Source organism: Odocoileus virginianus, chromosome 10 (assembly GCF_023699985.2).
Source record: "Odocoileus virginianus isolate 20LAN1187 ecotype Illinois chromosome 10, Ovbor_1.2, whole genome shotgun sequence".
NCBI classification, from domain to species: Eukaryota; Metazoa; Chordata; class Mammalia; order Artiodactyla; family Cervidae; genus Odocoileus; species Odocoileus virginianus.
This window is the reverse complement of record NC_069683.1, coordinates 63,057,154-63,077,345: the sequence shown is the minus strand read 5'-3', so window position 1 is coordinate 63,077,345 and position 20,192 is coordinate 63,057,154. Positions and strand designations below refer to the sequence as shown.

At 36.2% G+C, this 20,192-nt stretch overlaps 1 pseudogene; it reads left to right on the top strand.

Annotated features, from left to right (window-relative positions):
* The first annotated feature begins 12,420 nt into the window (after positions 1 to 12,420).
* On the top strand, positions 12,421 to 12,545 carry LOC139037270 (U2 spliceosomal RNA; annotated as a pseudogene).
* Positions 12,546 to 20,192: the final 7,647 nt, after the last annotated feature.

Here is a 20,192-nt window from a genome sequence, read left to right as displayed (position 1 = left end):
GACAAAACAGTTTTTTGTTTGGTATCTTCAGAAGTAAAAATTCAAGTGAAAGGTTTGGTTTGGGAGATGGATTAAAACTCCTATCTAGCAATGGAAAATGAGACAAGGAAAGGTAACCGATAAAAAGGTATGTTACCAAGACACAGATCACTGTGGCTATCTGGAGATTAACCCTTCTGGGAAACCTCCAAGAGCATAGCACAGAACACTTGGCTGAGATTTATCTCACCTGAAGCATGAGAGAACTGAGAAGCCAACTTTCATCCATCATTTGTTGGAGATTGTTATGGGTGAGAGATAGTGATATAAATAAAGCATTATCTCTGCTTTCTTTCCTTAGAGAGGATTTGTTCTGAGGAAGGCAGAGGTTCTTGCAGACAAATGCCTTTATGAATTTTATTTACCAAAGCTCAAAACCATTGGAGAGATTATGATTGGTATTCTGAGCACCTGAGAAAGCAGAGTCCAGGATCAAGAGAAAGTCTTCAGCACACAGTTGGTCAGCAAGCACAGAAAAAGAGGCTCAACATCACTAATTATTAGAGACATGCAAATCAAAAGCCACAATGAGGTGTCACCTCACATCTGTCAGAATGGCCATCATCAAAAAGTCAACAAATAATAAACATCAGTGAGGGAGTGGAGAAAAGGAAACCTTAATACACTGTTGGTGAAAATAAAAATTGGCAACCATTATGATTGCTAAAGAAGGAAAGCATAGAAATTCCTTAAAAATAAAATTACTATGTGATCCAGCTATCTCATTCTTGGGCATATATATGGAAGAGATGAAACATGCAATTCAAAAAGATATATGCACCCCAGTGTTCATAATAGCACTAAGACACAGAAGGATTGTAAATGTCCATCAACAGAAACACATGAACAGATAAAGAAGATATGATATATATATAAAATGGGATATTATTCAGCCACAAAAAATAGTAAAACATTGTCATTTGCAGCAACATGGATAAACCCAGACCTTATCATACTGAGTGAAGTAAGCCAAAGACAAATATTATATGATATCACTTAAGTATTGAATATAAAAAAATACATATGAACATTTTATAAAACAGAAACAGACTCATAGACATAGAAAAGAAATGTATCGTTACCAAAGGAGAAAGAGATTGGGGGATAACCTAGAAGTTTGGGACTAACAAATACATTTCACTACATATAAAACAGAAAAACAATAAAGATTTACAGTGTAGCACCAGGAGCTATATTCAATATCTTATAATAACTTACAATGGCAAAGAATATTAAAATTATATATATGTATACTTGTATATAAATGTAGAACTGAATCACTTTTCTGTACACCTGAAAGTAACCTGATATTTTAAATCAACTATACTGCAAGTTAAAAAAAAAATTCTTCAGACAAAGAGATGATAAAGCTAGAAGTTCAAAGTTAAGGATTAGAGGATATAGGACAGGGTTCAAACAGCATCTTCTACAATTTATGTTAAAATTTCACATGCAACACAGCAGTTTATAGTGTTGGTTTTTTTTTGTTTTTTTTTTTTTTTAACTAAGAGATATAGTGCATTTATAATTTGGGAGATTATCAATTAGTTAAGTTTCCTTCATCCCTCTTTTTCCCCTCTTTTCTAACTCTGCCTTCAAGAAATTGAATGGAGTTAGCCTAATTTTTGTCACTTGATTCAGCATTTCTTAAATTTTTAGTTCCATTCAGTTACTAACATAAATTAAGCCAATTTCTGTGGTCACAGGAAACTGATAATCCAGTTAAAAACCCATTGTAATTAGAAAGCTGTATCTTTTTTAGTGAAGTTCCCATTCTCCTGTTTTATCTTTCTGTTTTGTTTTGTTTATTTGTGGCCCCACCATGCGGCATGTGGGATCTTAGTTCCCAGATCAGGGGTCAAACTCATGGCCCCTGCAGTGAAAGCACAGAGTCTTAACCACTGGACTGCCAGGGAAATCCCCATTCTCCTATATTTCTAATTTGAATTAACATACCAAGATGATACATAGGAAATTAAGTTATAACAACTACAATTACATTAAGAAAACTCAGATAGCCTGTTTTTTATATTAAGAAAATTTGCTTTTGAATATATCCTTGCTTTCACCTCTTTTCTTTAAAATGTTATCATGAAATGTGTTGGATACCAGAACACACTTGCTGCAGTGTTTGTGGCAAAGAGGTCAGTGAACACAAAGACACTTTGAGATACATTAGACAGGTGTCTTTTCTAACATAACTGTAAAAATGTGAGAGACTGTCATTGGAAATGCAGTTGATCAAGCACTGACATTGGTCCCCTTTGTCTTTGATTCCAGATAGTCAAATCATTTATGAAGAGCAGGGTATTTATGTGACAGTACATAGCTAAAAGCTTTGTCTTTAGCAATGTTTATAAAACAGTGTAGCTATAGCTGTTTCTGCTTAGGTATTGAATATACATCACATTCTGCATTTAAAAGACAATTGGGTAAGGCAAGTGGTCATTGGCTCTTCTAACTGGACCACTTGCTAGTCCAAATCATTTTCATGATTAAAACAAAATAATATGAAAATACTTTCACACAAATATGTTTTATTTTTTATTTGATCATGTTTTTCTAATGAAAAAAATCCCCAATCTAAAGTGTGTACTCATTTCTCTATGTGTGGGTGTATATGTGTGTGTGTCTACATCTTCTGTCATAGAGCTGCATTCAGAATAAGAAACCAGAAATGGTTAGCAATACTTTTAAAAGATACTTTGTTCTTCTGTGCTGGGTGCTTTCCTGCCAAAATGTGGATGTGAAGAAATATATATATCTATCCTTTTTCATAAAAATTAGTAAAGAAGAAACCTAAGAATAAATTCCAATATAACACAGAAAAGAAAGAAAATCTGACCAGTTATTATTGTCCTTCATCTATTGTAAATTTAAACTACATAGGCAAAGCTGAAGTGCCAGAATTTTAGTTTACTTTTTTAGGGGGAAGATCTAGGCTTGCAGCTAAACCCTGGCAGAGACTGTACCCAAACACTCCACACATATTCCAAGGGGGGAAAGTTCAGTCTTTGATTTATATTTCCTATATATTTACTAACTTTTGTATTTAGAAAATTTTTTCTTTGATAATAAAATCACCTCAGAGTGCAAGTCTGGATTAATGGTATTTAATTAAAAGTTTTATTTTATTTAATTAAGTGACCGGTGTTTAATAAAGTCCACTTTAAATATTTGAGAATAAGTTCTCCAAACAGAGCTCCACATACTGAATGCAGAAACTTTGCACCAATAGAGGCACTGGTATGAAACAGAAAAGTCAGAAAGTGAGTTTTTTCAATATTAATTCAGAAATGACTATGCTTCTAGGACAGTGCAATCCCTATACAGTGTAGGTACTTAAAGATCAAATGAATAAATGATGAAACATTTTTGTTTTTCAGTTAATTTGATGAAAATGTTTTGTCTTTAGTTTATGTCTGATCAGTTGTTGGAAAATATCATTTAATGTTAATGTTTTTACATTGTATACCTCAATAAAAATACCCAACTTAACTATTCAAACTACACTATTTCTAGTTCTGGATTTTTCTGACATATTAATAAAAGAGATATTGTGAATATAATTTGGAGTTATAGAGACTCAGTAGAAATGAAGGGAAGGAGAATTATTTATAAAAGGCAGAAAACTGTTTGGCAGAATAGCTTGAAGATCAGGTTTTGAAGCTGACATGGTTTGTGGTCCTGGAGGCCTATCTCTTATTTCTACAGCTATCTCTGCACTGGAGAAGGAAATGGCAACCCACTCCAGTATTCTTGCCTGGAGAATTCCTTGGGCAGAGGAGCCTGGCGGACTGCAGCCCATGGGATTACAAAGAATTAGACATGAGTGAGCTACTAACACACACACACGTAGCTATCGCCACATCTATCTATATTTTTTTAATCATAACACACTGTAAGATGTGAAAGAGTTGTTTTGTTTTGTTTTATTTTCCTCTAAATATTTTTGGTTTCTTTCTTCTATATTTAAGCACATGTCTTTTCTGTGCCTTAGGGAAGATTTATGTCTTGGCAGAAGGCAGAGGTGCCTGTAGGCACTTGCCTTCCTGGCTTTTGTTTAGATATGCTTAAATCATTGAAGAGATTATGATTTGATTTGTGTCCAAAAGTCTAGGGAAACAGATTTTGATGAACAGAGAATGAAACGACTATAAAAGAAAAACTGTTTAAATTGTAATTTATACCAGAATAAAAATATTCCCTGGGAGTGGAGATCAGATATTTTGGGAGAGAGAGGTAGGAATAGAAATCTAGGACTTTAAGGCTTCTAGTTACAGCCACTATTCGATGCCTCAATTACTACATGAAGGAAACAGAGGAGATGGAATTGAAGGGGCCAAGTGGACCTGTCTTAAAGCTCTGCTATTACAGGGTAAGTGATAAAGATATACTATAGAGACTTATTGAAGAAGTATTAGTAATGGCTCCAACTCTCAGACCTTTTCAGAATGAAAGGCTCACTACATTAGGAAAAGTATCCCAAAATGGCAGAAAAGCTGGCTGCCATCAAAGGGAATGAATGTTGTGCTGCATATGCAAGCAGAAAGGTACTAACTATAACCCTATATCCACATGCAGACGTGACTATTTCAGTAGCCATGTAATTTCCTTCCTTGATCTGTTGCCTACACTTAAATATGTCAACCAATTCCCCTCTCATCTCATTCCTTAGTAGTTAACGTGAGAAGCTCCATTGTTGATTAACTTTTTCTTGGAATAGAACTGCTTTACAGTGCCGTGTTAGTTTCTGCCATGTAGCAAACTGAATCACTGGTATGTACACATACACCCCCTCTTTTTACATTTTCTTCCCATGTAGGTCACCACAGAGCAATGAGCAAAGTTCACTGTGCTATACAGTAAGGTCTAATCAGTATCTGTTTTATATACAGTAGTGCATATATGTCAGTGCCAATCTCCTAATTCATCCCGCTTCCCTTCCCCCCTGATATCCATAAATTTGCTCTCTACATCTGTGTCTATATTTTTGATTTGCAAATAAACTCATCTGTACCATTTTTCTAGTTTTTACATATAAGTGTTCATGCTTCAGTCATGCCTGACTCTTTGTGACCCTGTGGGCTGTAGCCCGCCAGGCTCCTCTGTCCAAGGGATTCTCCAGGCAAGAATACTGGAGTGAGTTGCCATGCCCTCCTCCAAGGGATCTCCCATCCCAGGGGCTGAACCTGTATCTCTTACATCTCCTGCATGGGCGGGCAGGTTTTTACCACTAGTGCCACCTTGGAAGCTCTCTACACATAAGGGATATATATATATATATAATATATATATAATCTCTATATCTCTATATATCTCATATATATATATATATATATATATTCTCTAATTATTAGAGAAATGTCAATCAAAGCTACAGTGAGGTATCATCTCACACCAGTCAGTATGACCATCATCAAAAGACCTGCAAATAATAAGTGATAGAGAGGATGTGGGAAAAATAGAACCCTCCTATACTTCTGGTAAATTGGTACAGCCACTATGGAGAACACTAGGGTAGTTCCTCCAAAAACTAAAAATAGAAACACCATATGACCTAGGTGTACTCGCTTTTTCAAAAGCTAGAAGCATTATATTGGCCAAAGATATAATGTTGCTTTTCTAGAAATCAACATTGAGGGCTAATATATAACAAGTCTGTATCCATTTAAAATGTACAATTTGATCCATTTTGGCAGTTTTATACACTCATTAAACTAAAGTGGATATGTATAATTTCCTTGAATATTTTTCTTTAACTGCATGTTTATTACTAGGGTCTTTGCCCAATTTTCAAACTTTGGGTTTCATCACCAGTAAAATGAAGGCAACTGCTACCTCTCCTGGTTACTGGGAGGATTAGAAATAGTATGTATTAAGTGCTTATCATGAGAACTGACACTGAAAAGGATTCAAGATCCAGAAATTTCTTCTCCTTCTGCTAGACACAAGCTTATATAATCAGACCCACTAGCAATATTTTTTAGAAGTTTAATCATGATAAAAGTAGTTTTCGTGCTCCCCCATAGTCCATCTTTCAGTCTGTTCACATCAGAGGACAACCACTGGTCTGCTTTTGGCTGGTATACTTTAATGCGCATTTTTAAGAATCTTGTACACGTACAAATGTTATGATACTACCCCTACCCCCAATCATACAGAGTGCACATTTCCTCATCTTACATTAGTGGGGTACAAATGAACTGTTATTCATATATTTTATCAACTACAGTTTATCGCTTACTTTGGGCTTCCCTGGCGCCTCAGACAGTAAAGAATCTGCTTACAATGCAGGAGACCTGGGTTCGATTCCTGGGTCAGGAAGTTCCCCTGGAGAAGGGAATGACTACCCACTCCAGTATTCTTGCCTGGAGAATTCCATGGACAGAGGAACCTGGCAGGCTACGGTCCATGAGGTTCTCAAAGAGGTGAACATGACCGAGCGACTAAGCACACGTCCTTACTTCACGGTTCACTCTGTGTCCTGCAGCTATATGCGTTTGGATAAGTGTGTTGCGTCATGTATCTAGCAATATAGGATCATAGAGAATAGTTTCCCCTGTGTTTCATCTATTCTCTCACTCTCCTGTGAATCCCTCCCTCCCAGCTCCTCACAAACATGTACCATTTTACTGTCTCTATAGATTTGCTTCCTTTTCGATGTCATGTGGTCAGAATTATACAGTGTGTAGCCTTTTCAGACTGTCTTCTTTAAATTAACAGTATATATTTATGGTTCTTTCATGACTTAGAGCTTAATAGCTCACATCTTTTTAGAACTGAAGAATGTTGTTTGTCTTGGGTTTGATCCCTGAGTTGAGAAGATCCCCTGGAGAAGGGAAAGGCTACCCACTGCAGTATTCTGGCCTGGAGAATTCCGTGGACTGTATAGTCCACGGGGTCGCAAAGAGTCAGATGCGACTGAGCGACTTTCACTTTCAGATATACCATAGTTTACTAACCATTCACTATCTGGAGAAGATCTTGGTTGCTTTCAAATTTTGGTGATTTATAAATTATTATTGACTAAAATGTCCATAGGTTTCTAAATAGACCTATTATAAGTAGTCATATGCAGGTTGTTGTGTAGACAAAACTTTTCAGTTTCTTTGGGTGAATACCAAGGAGCGTTATTGCTGGATTGTGTGCTAATTTTATTTTGGTTTTATTATAAATTGCCGAACTATCTTCCAGAGTGACTATTGTGTTTTGCATTCTTATTAGCAATGAATGAGAGCTCCTGTTGCTCTATCTTGGCTAGCGTGTGTCTTTTAAAAAAATTATCCATTCTAATGTAGTTGTATTTCATTATCTTAATTTGCAATTTTCTTATGACATATGGTGTTGAGCATCTTTTTATTTTCCATATGAGTATCTTATTTGGTGAGATGACTATTCAGATGTTTTGTTTATCTTCTTGACTGAGTTTCTTTTTTGTTATCACCGAGTTTTGAGAGTTCTTTGTATATTTGGATTTAAGTCCCCTATCTGATATGTGTTTTGAACATATTTTATCCAAATCTGGCTTGTCTTTCAATCCTCTTTGTATTTTCTTTCATAAAGTAGTGCTATTTAATTTTCATAAAGTCTAATGTTAATTTTTTCTTTAATAGATCATGCTTTGTTGTTGTATCTAAAATGTATTTAAAGGAAATATTTAAGATAATTATGTTATAAATGGAGGAGATGAAGGGACATAAAGGAAGAATGGTTTCTACACTTGACTATAACTAGTAAAGTGTTAACAGTAGTAGACTGTGATAAGTAATGCACATGTGATATAGAGCAACCCTTCAAAGCTGTATAAAGAAACATACTAAAAAACACAAAAGATAAATAGAGTTCTAAAAAAAAGTTCAAGTAACCCTCAAAGAGGCAAGTAAAAGAAGACAGAAAAATATAAAGCTAAGGGAACAGAGGAAAAATTTTAAAAGCAGACTTAAGCCCTAGCACATTAATAATTACATTAGATTTAAATGGATTAAATGTACCATTTAAAAGACAAGAGATTGTCAGAGTGAAACCATGTGAACCTTAATCAAAAGAAGCAGTAGTGACTATGTTAATGTCAGGTAAACTATGCTCTAGACATAAAAAGAAATTTACTAAAGAGAGGTACATTCTATAATGATAAAATTCACTTAGAAGGTATGGCAATCTCAAAATCTATGTTCCAAAGAATAGAATTGTAAAATACATGAAGTAAAAATTGATAAAGCTGAAATGAGATATAGACAAATCCATAAGTACAGTTGGAAACTTCAGCAATCTTCTCACAAAAATTGGCAGAACAATTAGAAAACCAGTAATTATGTAGAAGAACTCAACAGCACCATAAACCAGCAAGATCTAATTGATGTTTATAGAACACTCAACCCAACAGCTTACTTTAGGAGTAAAAAGCCAGATAAAAGGATTTTCCACACTTCCTAATCAGCAGGAAATCTGGTTAGATTTTACTGGTCAGCTGTATTATACAAAATTGGAAAGGCAGTGTTATGGACTGTATATTGGTATCCTCTGAAACTTCATATTATGAGACTTTAACACCAAATGTGGAGATGGAAACCTTGGGAGGCAATTAGGCTTGATAATGGTGTGGTTCTGATTATGGGATTGTTGGATATATAAGGAGACGAAGAGAAATTTCTCTCTCCGTGGATGTAAGGACACATAGAGAAGGCAAGCCAGAGAGGACTCTCATAAGGAACTGAAATGACCAGCACATTGATTTTGAATTTCTCAGCCCCCAAAACTATGAGAAATAAATGTCTTTTGTTTAAGGCACCTGATCTATGTGTGTGCTCAGTTGCTCAATCGTGTCTGACTCTGCAAACCCATAGACTGTAGCCTGCCAGATTCCTCTATTCATGGCATTCTCCATCCAAGAATAGTGAAGTGGATTGCCATTTTCTACTCCAGTTCAATCTATAGCCTTTTGTTACAACAGTCCAATCAGACCACAAAATGTAGAACTTGAGAACTGGAGAGAAAATTACCTACTGGAAGCTACTTCAGGTAGGTAGCTAAAATCACTGTTGATTTTCAGCAGTTCCAAAACAAATTTAAACATTAACTCTTTTGAACCTCAGGCATGTCAATTCTTGTGGTAGCATCCCTGACTCTCTGTTTTATCAAGCTTCCCCAAAATTGTTTTGTCTTCCTTGGTTCTCTCAGTCTTCCCATTGGTTATTTGAGTTTCTTTTTACCCATATTATATTTTTCTTACTCAAAGTAACTATGGGTTTTAAATTTTCCTTACTTGTCGATATACTTGCACACATTAAAGGTATCTGAGAAGCTCATTATCTTGTGTAAAGTAGGCAACTTCCTAAATAATGGACATATTGTAGTGATGAAGAAGAAACATGAGTCATTTTGATGTCCAGACTCACACTTTGACATCAGTGGAATGATGCACTTAATCATCACTTTGCTGGGAGTGGACATGAGAAGGAAGAGGCATTTTGGGGCTTCTATCATTCATTAATACAATGTTTGCATATTGGAAAAGCTAATTTACAAATTCATTTACAAATGTCTAACTTATGAATTACTCTTTGGAAAAATGCTCTTTTGGTAATATTCAAATAGTCTTTTTAATTACTATATAACCCTTTGTAATAGACCAAGTAATATATTATGGACAGTTGAGTGAACATAATACAAATCAATCTTTTGGACACTCTAGTCTATTTACTGTCAGATTAGTCTCCTTAAATTAGTTCTAATTATGGTATTGTTCAGCCTTCCAAACCTTAATTGGGTTCCATTCTACACACACACACACACACACACACACACACACACATCATACACAAAATGCCCAAGTACTTACCCTGATTAATAAGGTGCTCCGTAATGATGATTGATCTAATGGTTTACCATTTTTACATTTGTACCTCTTTTCATGTACTCCTAGTTGAAAGAATGACTAGCAATTCTCTTAACACATTTTACTCTTCTCTAACTTTGGGCTCAATCATTCTATCCTTTAGTATGAAATAATTATGTCCCAATTTTATGTGTGAAAATTTCACCTGTTATTTTTATTCTAGCTTAAAAGTGATCATATTTCCCTATTTTCCCTAACATGTTAGCTTTCTCTCCTTTGAACTCTCACAGTTATTTATCTCAGCCTCAGAGAGCAATTCCTTGTTTGTATCTTTAATTTTATTTCTTTATATAGTTAAAGGGATGTTAAATTTGATGCCTTCCTGCTATCCAGGCTCAACTAAGAGTCTACATTTGATATCAAATTGAGATTCTAGATCATATATGCACAAATTTCCACTAGGTGACACCTAAATTTATCTATCTTCTTTTTCCCATCACTAATCACAAGAAGATCAATCAGAAAACTTGGAAGTGGTAAATTTTTTGAGAATTTGTTAAGGATTTGTTACCTATCATGATGAAAAACATAAAATGCAGGGAGATCCACAGCAGGTCTCACTCCTGGTTTTATGTTTGAAGAAGTTTGCTAGTTCTGGTGCTGACAAGTGGCTAGAATTGTACATAGAAAAAGAACTACTGAAAGAATCTGACATATACCCTGCACTTTTTTTTTTTTTGCTTCTGACACTTAAACATTAAAGAAATGTGAAGGAGAGAGGCTGATGGGAGGGTGAATAGAGAAGGCTACAACAACAACAAAAAAATTATTTTTTTACTGTTGATGGGTTTCTCCTGAATCAAGTGGGATTTCAGAAAGTAGCCAGATTTGAGTGGGCTTCAAAGGACCTCACTCAAGAGGTCTTCCTTCAAAAAGAGGCATCTTTAATGTTATCCCAGAGGAACATAACCAATAGTATACATGTATCAAGATAGATAGACTATACTTTGGCTCATATGATTATGGAGACTGGAAAAGTTCCAGTACTTGCCAAGTGAGGCCATCAATAATCTCGAGCCCCAGGAGAGCTAGTGGTGCAGTTCCAGTCTGAAAATCTGAATCCAAAGACCTGTGATTAGAAAAGTTGATGGCATAATTCCAGTGTAAAAGCTGACAGGTCCAAGCCCCAAGAAGAATCAATATTTCAATTCCAGTATGAAGGCAAGACAAAGTCAAAGTCTTAGTCCAAAAACCATTAGGCAGGAATGACTATCTCTTACTTGGGAAAAAGTCAGCCTTTTGTGATACTGAGCCTTCAACTGATTGAATGAGGCCTACCCACACCAGAGAGGGCACTCTGCCTTACTCAGTTTACTGGTCCAAAAGTTAATCTCAATCAAAACCACCCTCACAGAAGCATCCAGATCAATGTTTGACCAAACAACTAATTACCCCACAGCCTAGTCAACCTGGGAAATAAAATTAATAAGCACACTCAGTAAGCAGAGATAAAAGCTTACTTCTGGATGCTGATACTGACTGGTTAAAGGATGAGGTGTGGAGCAGGCCTCACATTCTTCAGGTCAGAGAGATCTCTTAGGAAACCTACACATATGCAATAGGTCAAAGGGCAAGCATTCAAACATCTAACACATTCAGAGCGCACCAGCACTGAATCAAGTTTAGAGTCAGGTAAAAATTGCTTTTCCTAATTCCAATATGTCCACTCCTGCAGTTGTGAAAGAACCAGAGGCAGCCTTGCTCTACTGATTTTCAGTATGACTGAGACCCTAGTTGGAAGCAGGTAGGCTTTGAATCAGAGAAGAAAAGGCAACATTACTATCTGGATTTGTTGTTTTAGTCACTGAATAATCAGATAGTTGAATTACAAAATGAACTCTCAGGGCTGTGAAAGGTCCTTTATTTCCTGCTTTTATTCAATTTAAAGCAATGTATCAAAGAATCATGGTATATATTAGTATTTTCTTCTATTACAGCTTCTTTTTTTTAATTTATTTATTTTTATTAGATGGAGGTTAATTACTTTATAATATTGTAGTGGTCTTGCCATACATTGACATGAATCAGCCATGGATTTACATGTGTTCCCCATCCTGATCCCCCCTCCCACCTCCCTCCCCATCCCATCCCTCTGGGTCTTCCCAGTGCACCAGCCCTGAGCACTTGTCTCATGCATCCAACCAGGGCTGGCAATCTGTTTCACACTTGGTAATATACTCGTTTCAATGCTATTCTCTCAGATCATCCCACCCTCACCTTCTCCCACAGAGTCCAAAAGTCTGTTCTATACATCTGTGTCTCTTTTTATGTCTTGCATATAGGGTTATCATTACCATATTTTTAAATTCTATATATATGCATTAGTATACTGTATTGGTGTTTATCCTTCTGGATTACTTCACTCTGTATAATGGGCTCCAGTTTCATCCATCTCATTAGAACTGATCCAAATGTATTCTTTTTAACAACTGAGTAATATTCCACTGTGTGTACCATGGCTTTCTTATCCATTAGTCTGCTGATGGGCATCTAGGTCCTTTTGTCTAGGATCAAGTGTAGTATCTGTTCTTATCAGTTTAATACATGCTTTTAATAATAAAATTCATGATACCTCTATGTTCATTTTATAATAGGTAAATGATCCTATATACTAGAAATATAGACGCTTTACTGTAAGAAAAGGCTTATAGAAAACAAAAAGGAATAACAATTCCAAACTTTTGCAGCTGCAAGTTTCTCTTATTATCCTGGTAGATACTTCCACCTTAGAAGATAAACTGTTATAGTTTGCTCCTGTTTACCTTGGTTACTAAGACATATAATGATAGCCAAGAGAGAATTGCCTCATGCTCTTAAATGAGGTTTGTGATTATCTTTTACTGAATACTAGGCATTTATCAGGGCGTTGGAGGTACAGCATTGACTTCTGATTTTAAGAATAATGCTTGGGAGTTGACTATATGGAGAAATAAGTATAGTAATCAAATAAAGCCTAACTAGTAACTAAATAGCACAATATACTATAAGTGCTGTTACAGAGCTGCATAACAAACCACTCTAAAACTTAGTGGATAAAACATTTATTTTGCTGATAAATGTGCAATTGGGACAGAGTTTGTTAATAACAGCTCTCTGGCTCCACTCAGCATTATACAGTGGCTGGGTCCACCCGAAGGTATCTGGGCCAGGAAGACTCAACTAGCCGGGACTGGAAAAATGGGAGCTTTCAGTCATCTTTTTTTATCTCTGTATTCTCTGTACATAATCTCTCCAGCATTGTCGTTAAAGTAATGACAAACTTCCTCTGTGGAGACTTGAGACTCCTAAGGTAAATGTCAGCAACAAAAATCTGGTGAAAGCTGATCACCCTTCATGATCCTGCCTCAGAAATCATGCAATATCACTTCCCAATAATCTAGCTTCCTGGGTATGCCAAATGATAAACCTCACCTTACGAAGGATGAGTAATGTTACATCGTAAGAATAAAATATTGACTGGGGTGTTGCATGTGGAAAATGCATTCAGCCACAGGTGCAGAGGAGAGGAGGACCTATTTCAGACTGGAGAAGTCAAGGAAGTCTCCCAGGAGTGGGAGTCAGAAATATAGTACGGGAACCACCTGGCTCTCCCTTGCTTAAGTGTCTGTCTACCCATCAAGCCACTCTTCACACTTATTTACACGAATGAAATGCAAATTGGATGTCATCCCCGTGCCAAACACCAAGCATTTATTTCCCAGTTTAAAGAACCTATACTAGCACTGTCATATAGAGCTTATTGTGATAGTCTCTTTGCTGTACCTTATAGTAGCAACTAGCTTGATTTTGCCTATGGAAGATTTAAAATGTGACTATTGCAACTGAATATTTAATTCCACTTAAAATAAATTAATTTTAATTATTTAAATACTATATGTGGCCACTATTAACATTTTGGATAGCACAGGCATTTTGAGATAAGTTCAAAATCCTTAAATTTATACTTTAAAATCCTTGTAACATCACAATGCTATTATTATTCTATTTTAAAACTGAGGTTAATAAGAAATGTTTTCTATTTAAGATGATAGAATATGTCTTGTAATCTGAAAATGTTATTTAACCTAGGTCAGTGTGAATACTGGGAGCTTCTATGTGCAACATTCAGCATTAAGTCGAGAAAACACTTTCACTGGGATCTGCTTTATTGTGTTCTTTTCTGTAATGTGACATGTTACAACTTCACACACTTTAAAGGGTTGACTAACCATGGAAAATAAAATCAAGGTGTTTTCTAATCCTCTTTGAACTATTGATAACATCTAACTGCGGGTAATTTAGTTACTCTTAGCAGACTTTCTAAGTGATCATACTGTTCATAGTCCAGAGCTTTTCTGCATAACTTGTCATACCTGTGTAGTTGGTCCTGGGGACAAAGCAATTTTACGCATTGTTAGTTCTCTTTAGATTACCTCCCCTAAACAAGGTAGTGAAGTAGTCTCTTTAACAGAACTTTAACAATATGGTGGTTTACAGATCCATAATATTGCCCAAACAGAATTTTTCTTGAAATGAACTTATTTAGTCAAATATTTTTGACAGAATACTCAAGAAAGAAAGAAAGTGATGTCTCTCAGTCTTGTCCAACTCTTTTTGACCCCATGGACTGTAGCCTACCAGGGTCCTCTGTCCATGGGATTCTCCAGGTGAGAATACTGGATTGAGTAGCCATTCCCTTCTCCAGGGTATCTTTCTAACCTAGGGATCAAATCCCAGTCTCCCGCATTGCGGGCAGATGCTTTATCATCTGAACCACCAGGGAAGCTCTGAAAGACAATTACATTTATCTCACTACCTTAAATTAACAAAACTGAAGATACCAAGGTGATAAAGAGTCATATGCTTAGAATGGACCTGAAAGAGATCTGAGTGGTCTCTTTTACATACTTATATAAGCTCTTTTTTGGTCTATATAATCTGACCCATAAATTAGTCATCTTATTTTCAACTCATGGTTTCGTTTTGCATTTTCTAGGTAAAAAAAAAAAATGAAACTTGGCAGGCAAGATAAAAAAAAAAGAGCAATTAAGATTCTGTTTATTGTGAGTTGTAATTCACAGTTCCTGCTGATTAGTAAAGAGCAATATTTGAAAGGTTGATTATTTTGATGTTTCTTTGTTACATTTAGCGTAAGAATAACTTTCCTCCATGTGCAGTCAACCTATGAATGCAAAGCACCCATTTTTACAGGAGAGAGACAGCCTTCAAGGGTCATAAATCTAAATATCCCCATCTAAATTGCCCTGCATTTCCTTTTCACCAAAAGTTTCCTTGTAGGATGGAAAGTGATCCGACTGTGGGGATGAGAACAATACTTCAGCAAACTGCATCCTCCAAATGCCAGGGTTCACTAGAGTGCACAGTTGGGAAGCAGAACATTAAGTGAGACAGAATTCCTTGGCAGGTGATGGCATTGGTGTCTAGGATTGAGTTATGGCTTTGCCAGCTGCATCCAGCCTAAAATTAAAGGAAAGAAAACATGTAAGTGAAACATACTCCAGGTATATGAAGTTGGGGGACTACATATTATTTAATTCTGTATTCATGTCACTTTTTTTTTTAAGTTCATGAGACTGAGAAAACATTGTATTGAATGACACAAATAAATATTTGGTTCATCTCAGACAGCAAGTCCATGAATTACCTCATACGAGTCATTTCACCTGGAGCTTTCTATTCTGGATGTGTAATTAATGCTTAAATTACTGACTTGCTCAAGAAATAAATCAGTCATGCAAGTAAAATCACTAGTTACCCCAAATTGGTTGGTTGCTTAGTCGCTCAGTTGCTTAGCCCACTAGGCTCCTCTGTCCATGAAATTTCCCAGGCAAGAATACTGGAGTGATTACCATTTCCTACTCCGTGGGGTCTTCATGGCCCAGTGATTGAAACCACATCTCTTGCGTCTCTTGCATCAGCAGGTGGATTTTTACCACTGCACCGCCTACTCCAACATCTCAAACTTTAGGGTACACCAGGATAGGCTGGAGAACTTGTGAGTTCAGTCTTTCAAGCATTGTATGAACATGAAGGCAGTCAGCAGCTTCAACTACTTTTCATCTTTCTAATAGGAAAGGTAACACAACACAGGTTTTAGTAAACAGGTTTCATTAGGAATAAAATAAAAAATAGTTTAGGTAAGTATAATTAGTTTTTCTAAATTGGGGCACAGAAAATAATACTGTATAGTTTTAGTGCAAGTAGTTATATAACCATTCTTATATCACTTGATAAAAAATAATGGTATGAGTTTATATTATATAACTCCAGTTTATTAAAAAGGAAACAAAGATTTTTTTTTCTTTAAGAAATCTTCAAAAATAAATGACCTATTTCTAGACTTTAAAATGAATCATTGTAGTAGGGCAAACCGTGTTTCCTCCAAATTCATGCCTATCCTAAATCTGAGAGTGAACCATATTTAAAAATGTTCTTTGCAGGTGTAACTAAGAATTGAAACAAAATCATACTATGTTAGAGAGGGCCCTGAATTTAATGAAAATGTCCATATAAGAGGTATAAAAGGACACAGCTACAGAGAAGAGGGCAGTGAATGCAGTTTAGAGTGTTTACAGGCCAAGAGATGCCCAGGGTTGACAACAATCACCAAATTCCAGCAGAAAGTCAAGGGGCAATTCCTCTTGCAGAGCCTCTAAAAGAATCAACCACCTGTCACCACCTTGATTTTGGATTTCTGGTCTATTGAATTGTGAGAGAATAAATTTGTGTTAAGCCACCAAGTTTTTGATAAATAGTTATAGCAGCCCTAGAGAATTAATACATCATAGTAGGTATGAAAACAGACATATGAGACGTTTAAAGTGTTTACTCTGTATTTCATCAAGTAGTTTGTTGCATGTGGAAATTCTCAAAAATGTTTTCGAGTCCCATGGAAAACAGGCAATGCTTTCACTGGTCATTATCTGGTCCCTAAAAGACTTCTTGGGCTTCCCAGTTGGCTGAATGGTTAAAAAAAAAAAAAAAAAAATCCACCTGCCAATGCAGGAGACTCAGGTTTGATCCCTGGATTGGGAAGAAGCCTGGAAGAAGGAAATGGCAACCTAATTCAATATTCTTGCCTGGGAAATCCCATGGATGGAGGAGCTTGGTGGACTACAGGCAGTGGGGTCACAAAGAGTCAGACACGAGTTGGCAACTAAACGGCAGCAATAGCAGACTTCCTAGTCCTCTGCATTGTTTCCACTGTCATTTATTATGACATCTTGTGACTTTTTGGTTGATAGTTATTTTCCACTTTGACCTTCAGGTCCTCCTTATACTATTTGCTCTGACGCTACTCTTCCAATAACAAGGTTATATAGCAATTGTCTACACACACAGGACTTTCTATCTCAGATAGCAGGCAATAGGGCTGAGTAATTCTCGTGGTTTCTGTCTCTGTGCAAGCATGGGAACAAATCTGTTGCAGGCTTTCGAAGCCGGAGTAGTCTGTTAGAGAACAACCAGCCAATAAAACTAGTCATGTATACACACACACTTGTATGCACTCCTACCTTCGGAGAAAGTTTTCACCGCATGCCTGTTTTAACTTTACTGTTATGATACTCTCTTTTCAAAGGCCCAATTACTTCTTTAGCACAGATGCTCCACCAGCAAGAGGTTTAAAAAAGAGGAGGCTTTAACATATGCTAATTGACATGGTGCTGGTTCAGTTTGGGCTACAGAATAGGCAATATTACAGTTCTCAACTGCTCTGCTAAACAGCAATTACTGAGCATTTTAAGGTCATATCAAAACTGTCCTTCCTGCTGGCCTGTCAATACAGAGTCCCATCTGTATCCATCAGAAATGTGCGACTTTTGCTATTGTAATTAGTTTATAAATAATTCATAAAAGAATATGCCTGCTTACCAAAACCTGAATATTGAATTTCAGCAGCTTTAGATTTACCATTTGCCTTTTCCCTCCTAGATTTTTTTTTTTATTCCTTTAAGGAATGAATGACTTTAAAGAGTTTAGTGTATTCCCATTTAATTGTTTGACTGTGAGTCAGAGCAATTAATGTACTGCTGTTTCTCTGAATTTGTTGTAACAACAACAAAAAAAAAACTTGATTAGAGAATCATTGGTATAGCAGAGGCTGCATTAATTTTTCTGGACATATGTATATTATCGTTCCATGTTTAAAAACTTAAAGATTTCAGTTTATCCATAAAGCAGTGTGTCCATTTTGCTCCTAAATATGTATGTGTGTGTGTGTATACTATATATGTCTACATATATACAGTATATACATAATGGCACTCAAGTTGCCTATCATCTAGTGCAGAAATTAAAAAATATCATTTGTGAGTCAAATACAACACACACCTGTTTTAACTTTACAATGTTTTTCTTTCGTTTTTAAACTCCCATTATGATTTTTTTTTTAATTTAACAATTGACAGTTTTCATATAATGATTTAGAATATTGACTTCCTTGATAAATCAAAATATGCTATACAAAGAAGCTTACCATAAGTAAAAATTATCAAATGTTTAATGATATTTTACTCATACTATTATCTATAAGACTAATTGTGATTACTTGTAAGAATAATTGGAAAGCAAGTACATGTGTGATGAATTTTTAATGTTTCAATTTGTCCAAGTTGATCTTTGTTTCCTAGAATCCTCTTCCCTGTATTTTCCAGAACTATGGATGGAGATTTGTGAAACTGTACAGGAGGCAGTGATCAAGACATTCCCAAGAAAAAGAAATGCAAAAAGGCCTCTGAGGAGGCCTTACAAATAGCTGAGAGAAAAAGAGAAGTGAAAGGCAAAGGAGAAAAGGAAAGGTATACTCATGGGAAAGCAGAGTTCCAAAGAATAGCAAGGGGAGATAAGAAAGCCTTCCTCAGTGATCAATGCAAAGAAATAGAGGAAAACAATAGAATGGGAAAGACTTGAGATCTCTTCAAGAAAATTAGAGCTACCAAGGGAACATTTCATGCAAAGATGGGAAAAATAAAGGATAGAACTGGTATGGACCTAACAGAAGCAGACGGTATTAAGAAGAGGTGGCAAGAATACACAGAAGAACTATACAAAAAAGATCTTCATGACCCAGATAACCACAATAGTGTGATCACTCACCTAGAGCCAGACATCCTGGAATGCCAAGTCAAGAGGGCCTTAGGAAGCATCAGTGTGAGCAAAGCTAGTGGAGTTGATGGAATTCCAGGTAAGCTATTTCAAATCCTAAAAAATGATGCTGTGAAAGTGCTGCACTCTCTGCCAGCAAATCTGGAAAACTCAGCAGTGGCCACAGGGCTGGAAAAGTTCAGTTTTCATTTCAGTCTCAAAGAAAGGCAATGCCAAAGAATGTTCAAAGCACCACATAATTGCACTCATCTCACACGCTAGCAAAGTAATGCTCAAAATTCTCCAATACAGGCTTCAACAGTATATGAACTGAGAACTTCCAGATGTTCAAGTTGTATTTTAAAAAGGCAGAGGAACCAGAGATCAAATTGCCAACATCCATTGGGTCACCAAAAAAGCAAGAGAGTTCCAGAAAAACATATGCTTCTTCTTTATTGACTATGTCAAAGCCTTTGACTATGTGGATCAATGAACTGTGGAAAATTCTTAAAGAGATGGGAATACCAGACCACCTGACCTGTCACCTATACAACAGGTCAAGAAACAACAGTTAGAACCAGACATGGAACAACAGGCTGGTTCCAAAATGTCAAAGGTGTATATTGTCACCCTGCTTAGGGTATATCATGCAAAATGCTGGGCTGGATGAAGCAAAAGTTGGACTCAAGATTGCCAGGAGAAATATCAATAACCTCAGATACACAGATGGCACCATCTTTATGGCAAAAAGTAAAGAACTAAAGAGCCTCTTGATGAAAGTGAAAGAGGAGAGTGAAAAACTTGGCTTAAAACTCAACATTCAAAACAGGAAGATCATGGCATCCAGTCCCATCACTTCATGGCAAATAGATGGGGAGGGAGGCGATGGAAAGAGTGAGAGACTTTATTTTCTTGGGCTCCAAAATACTGCAGATGGTGACTGCAGCCATGAAATTAGAAGATGCTTCCTCCTTGGAAGAAAAGCTCTGACCAACTTAGACAGCATATTCAAAAGCAGAAATATTACTTTACCAACAGAGGTCCATCTAGTCAAAGCTATGGTTTTTCCAAACATGAAAAATATCATGAAAAAATCATGTATGGATGTGAGAATTGAACCATGAAGACAGCTGAGGACCAAAGAATTGACGGTTTTCAACTGTGATGTTGG